The sequence below is a fragment of the Papaver somniferum genome, chromosome 1, assembly GCF_003573695.1.
Source record: "Papaver somniferum cultivar HN1 chromosome 1, ASM357369v1, whole genome shotgun sequence".
Classification (NCBI taxonomy): domain Eukaryota; kingdom Viridiplantae; phylum Streptophyta; class Magnoliopsida; order Ranunculales; family Papaveraceae; genus Papaver; species Papaver somniferum.
In genome coordinates this window covers 219,043,735-219,051,329 of record NC_039358.1, presented here as the reverse complement: position 1 = coordinate 219,051,329, position 7,595 = coordinate 219,043,735, and the positions used below count along the sequence as shown (strand labels likewise).

Genomic DNA, 7,595 nt, shown 5'->3' with positions numbered 1-7,595 from the left:
CTCTGGCTCTTAGGATAGTTTGCTAGAAATGCAAACTTATGTATTTATAAATCAATGAAGTTTGGACACCAAGGAATTTCCAAAACCGAATATATTATCAAGATATGCAGATGAATGTCAAGATTCGGTTTTCATAATTCCAGTAAATGCTTGTCCAATATTTTCCGAAATCTCTCAATAGAAAATCTGCAATTAGTAAATGCACATTACTAATTTTTATTCTCTCTATATATGCATTTAATTACTGGTAATTAAAAGTATATATAACTAAAAACCTTAACTAGAAGATTCTCAATTAATTTCGGTACAAGATCTCCTTGAGTACTAAGGAATATCTTTGAACAATAAATAATAAGAGTTACTGTCGTGTTCAAAGTATGTTGACATCTTTTCTCTGTAAATTATCTTTCATATTTACATTATAGGAATCGGTTTTATCACACTTCCGAACAAGTTTAGAATTGATTCACATGTATTCCAAGACTACTATGTGATTGATCAAAGATCAAATCACATCCATGGGTTCAATCGGATCTACCAATCACTAGGATCGGTTATACCCTAATATGGAAACAGTACTTGTGATCGGTCACACAAGTTACCAGGACTGGTTACATCAATTACCAGGATCAGTTACATCAATTACCAGGATCGGTTACCATATACTCATGGTATTGCTTGTGATCGGTCACTCCAGTCACTAGGATCGGTTACACCAATTATCAGGATCGGTTACACCAATTACTAGGACCGATTACACCAATTACAAGGATCGATTATACGTCTCTATGATCGGTCACACCAATTACAAATATCGATCATACTATCTCATGTGATTATTTTCGGTTGATAGTGTGAGTGAACGGTTTTTAAGGAATTCAAAACACGGTTAAAAAAATCATATTTGGCATAGGCTTGATAGAACATATTATTCTATGAAGCACAGGCTTCATAGCCCTATGTGATCTGGCTACTTGGTCAATTTCATGAAGAAGCTGGAGTTTTGGAGTATATACATCTGTATCAAGCTTAGGTACAGTTTCTAAATGAGCAACTTTCTCCCGTTCGATTCCTTCTTTAATCCATTAATTCTTCTTCAGCCAACCCAATCGTTTTTACAATGTCACCAACTAAATACAAATTTTGAAGAAAAAAAAAATTCAAGAAAAATAATCAGAGTAATTTATAAATATGAATTATTTCTTGTTTGGTTATAAGATGCAAAAGGTGAGTGAGTTTGTGTAAAATCTGGTTGTGAGAAATTGTTGTTGGTTCCGAGTTGAGATTAACTAGTGTCTGACCATGTACATTCGAATCCAGTTATCTTTTCTTAATGAATTTGTTTGCTTTTCTTCTCTTCTTTGTTAAAATTATTTTATTTTTGATGCACTTAACTTTTCTCTTTGTATGTATTGCTTTCATTCTGGATGTGCAACTCCGACCCATTCTAGTAGTCGAGTAAGTCTCCAATCCCCCGATTCAAGAATACTAAATTTGATGGCACTCAAGAAGTTATTTTTTGACTTCTGAAAGTAAAAGAGTCTGAAATTAGTTTGGATATCCAATTCTAGAATGATTTCTGGAAGTAAAAAATGTTAACTTTTTGTGAAGCAAAAATATCTTACTTCCGACTTCTATATCTAAACTTCTAGCTCTAATATCCAAACGTGTTATAAGAAAATGACTCTGAATTATTTTTTTCGGATCAGTCACTATCCTCTGGACCCTTCTAATCCATGGAGCTATCCTCACTGAAATCCAAAGCTTTGGATTTTCCCACCGATACAGCCCACCTTTGATTCAACTTATATAAACGGACAAGTGATTCTGTCCGTTTCTATTTCTTAAGTTTTGAAAGAAAAAATCCAAGTTCACCACTCAAGTAGGGGTGAGCATAAAAACCGGAACCGCGGATTTGATCCGTATTCGTCCGCAAAATTACGGATTTCACCCAAACCGCAAAACGTATGGGCCGGACACGGATGGGATTCTCAAATCCGCACGTTTTAGCGGCTTGGGTGCGGTTGAATATTGAAAACCGCGGATTCACCCGCACCGCAGAAGCCCAGCTTTGCTAGCCATAAGCCCGAGTTGGTCACTAAGCCCAGCTATGTATATTAATAAAATAATAAGTGTACCAACTAGGCAACTACCAAATTAACTGGACGTCACTCGTCAGTTAGCTAGTTGGTTGGACGTCCCTGGCCCATGCAGCTAGACAAGTTCTGAACATGCATAATGCATGATTAATGGGCCATAAATGCCAGTTCTCCACGCTTATTCAATCTTGCATGTTGGAGATTGCTATGCGAAGTTTGGCTATAATGCTGTGTCATCTTTTTAAATTCCAAGAGCGAAATCCACGGTTAATCCGCAACCGACCCGTACAATCCGCGGATCCGCAAAGGTTAAATCCGCGGGTGATTTGGCCGGTCACGGTTCAATTTTACAAATCCGCAACTTTGACGGTTCGGTTGTGGGTGACCCCTAATCCGCAACCGTCCGTCCGTTGCACACCCCTGCCCTCAAGCAAAGTTGGTTACCAACCATAGTTATCCTTATTTGGGTTTCATAGGTTTACCCGGATAGGAAACGGATAGTATCCCAATTTTTCTATCCTCTCAGTATTTCTCTTTCAGTTTCTCCTTCCCTTCATCTATGTATCTTTGCAGAGATTCAGATGCGGATGGATATGAATTCATTAAATCCAATCCAGACGGTATAGGTATGTATCTGTATTTAATTTTTCTTTTATATCAGATAGTAGGTTGATTGTAATAGCAATTTTCTGGTGTTTGAAACCCTAACCCTATTTTTACCATTAAAACCCTAATTCCCGTGCTTCTCCTTTATAATTCATTGGGTGCATACTTCATATCCTAATAATAGTTGAAGGGTTTGGGAATTGAATAGAATCAGAATTGACTTGTAATTAGTTGGTTCTCTGATTCGGGTTGGAACCAAATGATATCTAATACCACACTGCATTATCATACTAAGGACTACACGTCTCAGCTGGAAAAATTATTTATAGTTTATGTATTACCCAGTTGATACACTGTACGTTGAAGTTAGGTCTTGTTATGTTCCATGAGATTGATTTGATTTTTTTTATAAGGTGTGCAATATAAATGGAAGAGATAATGAAACCCATCCTTCATTGTTTTGTTTTTGGTCTGTAGTTAGGTTTTAAAACCTCCATATCTTTTGACCACAGGGTGCAAGAAACTCAATACAAAAAGAATATGAATTGCATCAGCTAGGTTTGATTTGTTTGTATGAATGGTTAGGTGTTGACGACAATGATGTGGATAATGTAATTTTGTGATTTGGTGGGAGAAATAGCGACCAGTCAGGCGATGAACCCAGTAAATGAGACCCCGGTAAATGGAGATCGTGTCATCCGGTATATTTAGAGGTTTTCTTTCCCTTGATTACTCTAAGCACTTGTGTCTCTAATGGTTACTGAACATATACATTGATTTGCAGCAAAGAAGCTGGGCCAAATTCTGGTGGTCATGTAGAAATGTGAAAAGGTGGGGGTGGCGGATTTTGTGATAAACATGCTCGGTATGTTTAATTCAACCTGACATTTTAATCAGATGTACATGCACTTTGTAGATTCACACTAGAGAAAAATAGTATCTAATTTTTGGAGTTAAATTGAATGTTTAGTAAGATTTAGGTTCACAATTTGCTTAGCTCTTTAGTAAGTTGGAACAAAAAGGTCTATAAAACTTGAATATAACATAAAATATGGAGATGCTGCAACCTGTGTTATGCCTTTGAAACTTGGTAATAAAAATAATTTTGACCCTGCAAGATGCTGTCATGCATACCGGAACAGTCTAGCTCTGCATGATGAAACCTCACACACGGAGGTTTAGCTTATAAAAAAACATTAATCACATCACCTACTAATGACGCATTCTTACTATTCAATGATTTCTTGCGAGACTGTAGAATCAAACTGTAAAACTAAATTATTTGTGCATGAGATTTGCCATTGTTTCTGTTATTTTGATCCAAGTTTTGCTAAGCATTGTTGTATAAAATGAAGGTCCGTACTTTATGAATTGTGATTTCATTGCCGTGTAATTTTGTCAGTACATGTTTGGAAAGGGAACTTTTATAACTAAGGGAGAGAGATAATATAGAATAGTTCCGAACTCTAATCATACATGTGTCAATGCATGATCCATCAGAAGAGAGTCGTCTCCCTGTCATATTTGTCGTCAACTTTGCTATGAAACTTAGGACCTATGTAATTTTTCTAGATTTGTTGATATGTTTGCTGTTGTATCCATAAAAACAGTAATCAAATTATATCCGGCTACCCATTGAATTTTATATGAAGGCAAGAACTAATCTTATAAGGAGTATGCGCTGCTTCAGAAATTTAAACTATTGTAACCCTGAACATGGGGATAGTGGTGTGCAGTCAATGAAACACATCAGAGTATTACATCAGCAATAACCTGTTCTCGGTTGTCTTGTGAACGTTGTCAGTAGTGTACTAACGCATATGTTTTTGCCGTTTCAATGTTTCGCAACTCTTAATTTTCAAATACCACATATTCTCGTATTTTTAATAATAATGAGTTATATGTTTATTTTCAGGTTGTCCTAAAAACTATCCGTAGCGGAAACTTCCGATGCTCCAGGTACGTTGGATGAATTTCCCCAGCAAGGAAATGGTCGACTCACTCCATGAGAACCAAGGGACACCATGGTTCCGCAAAGTGGAGGTTGAATTCAATCAACCGAACAGAGCTACAAGTAACCATCCTTTTCCATGTGTGGTTTAATTTCCTGAAAGGAAGTGTTCCAAGGTCTGGTTGGTAATTCTTTGAAACAATCCTAGGTCTGTAACAACAAGTCTTGTAAGTTAAATGACGACCGGGGCATTGGATGTTACTTCAGTGGATGGTTTAGGATTACTTCCAGACTGGTGTAGGTAAACAACCGTTATTCAATAGTAATAGTGTAGAAGATTAAAAATCCTTGTTTTTTGTATGGTCAAGTATGAGGGTATCTGACGATTAGTATTTTGTTTAGGTTAGGCACAGACATTTTGATCCGGCCACCTAAAGATGTTCCCGATCCTCGGCACAAAATGGTTGGTGAGATGCTTAGCGAAAAAGTGCCGGAGTTTATAGTTGGTTCCAAGCAAGTGGCGGGAGATTGCAGGTGAGTATTTATCCTTTTCACATCCTTTTGTTGTCCCTTTTTAGTGTCATCCATATATGTGGAAATGTTCTCACCCATCTTGATCCATTTCCACTAATCTTTTGTTTGGGCAGTGAATCTGAAATAGATGATGACTACTTAATTGGGTGATCATCGTCATCTGTCAGATACACACGCTCTTGCATCACTTAACCGTAGAGTCGCTACCCCTGTCTTTGTATTATTTATGTAGAATTTAGCTCCTATGAATTGTTATTTCTGATTAGGACATAGTGTTTTTGTAATCATTATGGCTTATTTATCAATCCAGTGATGCCGCATCTCCTTATTTGTTTGGGTTTAAGTGGCGCAAGCGCGGATGCTGTTCATCCTGCTGCTGCCGGCCAAGGGGTTATCATGCTTTGCAGGAATGAACATGGCAGTATGTGTCCCTGTGAATCATAGATGTTGTGACTATGGTTGGTCAAATCCATGAAACCATTGTCGAGTTCAGTGTACTACTTCCGCCTTATTTAATTCGTTCAATGGAAGAATACATTTCGGTACTTGTAGTTGCCGCAAACGAAATACAAATTCCTCTTGATGTGCAACTGAATAATGTCATATGGTATGCTTGGTTGCTGGTATAGTTAGTAGTAGCAGACAATCGCGTAACTGCGTATGTGATTTTGCCTGAAAGATCCTTAGGTTGATCTTCGGACGGTGCAATAAAATAAATTGGGTAAATAAGATAGATAGTCGTATAAAATTAATTGAGTACGATACTAAGAGCGTCGAATAAACTAAATTGGGTAAATAACAAAGATAGTCGTATAAAATAAATTGGGTACAACACTTAGACGGTCGCATTAAATATATAATTGGTTATGTTGTTCAGATGATCGTACAAGTTACAACTCATACCTGATTCAGACGGTTGTATAACTTAAAATGGGAAATTCAGATGGTGGTATAAATTTGTTTGGAACATATTTTAGTTTCATGCTAGTGGTCGATCCTAGCTAATGAACGTCTAAATCAAGCCCTAATATGTTCATACTTGTTGAGCCCAAGGTAAATTACCACATTTGCAGTTAGTGACAGGTTTTGCTAATAACTTCGAATGGAAAATTTGGCCAAATTAATAAAATTCCAACAAAAACAAACACAGGAAAGTATTTATTTACATCATTAATTTCATTTATATGAGTCGTATCGATTAAGCATCCATTTGAAGACTAGTGACGATACAACAACAGTTGGAAGAAAGTGTAATTCATACTACATATTACAGATGTAAAAATCAGTAGTAATATATTCTCGACTCGATAGCTTAAGAATTAAGTTGAAAAGAATATAGGATAAGGTGAGAAACTCTTGCTTACCAGCCGGAAGCTATATATATTACTGACGTTCATGTTTGTAATGCTGATGGAGATATGAATTGTTTTAATTTCTAATAGTAGCATATTTCTTTCGGGTATCCGTGTACTCCAACTAACCGGTGGATCACATGAGCTATTTTTGGTACTGCTATTATTATGAGCTTGTATGGTAATAGTCGCATGACTAGTGTTGTACTAATAGGAAGAAAAAAATCGTAAATATTGTACAGTTACTTCCCACTTTTAACAACACCATTTTATCTGGGTAAGCAAATATACCAATCATTTACTTGAATGGAACTGCTACAGGCTCATTTACCAACACGTAAGAAACAATCAATTCTCTTCAGTATCAGTCGGATAGCATCAAATGGTAAACTGTAATAGGATACACTCGAAAAAAATGGAAATTTCAAATCAGAATGAAGACTGGATTTGTCCAGAGATAAAATGCACCAAATAGAAAGTGAAAAACTATTTGGTGCTAAACCATCACTCGAGAACTGAGTTCACAGAGGTCGGTTCTAAGATCAGTGAAAATGTGCCATATTATGGCGACAACACCTGCAGTTTGCTCGACCGTCCCAGGAATACCATCGGCGCATGCGCTTAAAATGACGCGGAGGGGGAGAAGATGCATCACTGAAATACAATATATTTATCTAGTTACAGGCCATGACTGCATTAAATATTACGTTTCATATTTAAACAGAGGATGGGGATGGCCCTGTTTCATCCACCAAAAAAAAAGTTACATCCATACAAGAATGGGCAGTGTTATGTGACTAGGCGCGGCAAATTATACAATAAAAAGTAAACTATATGGTACTAACTAAATGAAACCGCAAAAACTACGTACAGGTTGGACGAGGAAAGGGAGGTGTCACATGACCTTTTGTTATGACACATCTCGCGACATTTACTGCACCCAACTGTAACTCTCACAACACTTTGAGACTCAATCCTCTTCCTTTTCTTCCTTCGACCACCATTGCGCTTCCAAACGGGTGGAATAATGTATTCAGAAGTTGGATCATACGG

The 7,595-nt window shown here is 36.9% G+C and overlaps 1 long non-coding RNA gene across 8 annotated transcripts; it reads left to right on the top strand.

Moving 5' to 3' along the window:
• The first annotated feature begins 2,588 nt into the window (after positions 1-2,588).
• On the top strand, positions 2,589-5,773 carry LOC113337141. 8 transcript variants are annotated; one of them, XR_003354123.1, is made up of 7 exons: positions 2,589-2,725; positions 3,291-3,406; positions 3,490-3,570; positions 4,621-4,957; positions 5,059-5,190; positions 5,304-5,384; positions 5,501-5,773. It is a non-coding gene; the product is annotated as an uncharacterized LOC113337141 (long non-coding RNA). The 8 variants fall into 8 exon arrangements; XR_003354119.1 differs by having other exon boundaries at positions 4,621-4,779; positions 4,865-4,957; positions 5,059-5,773; XR_003354126.1 differs by lacking the exon at positions 5,304-5,384.
• The last annotated feature ends 1,822 nt before the right edge of the window (positions 5,774-7,595 follow it).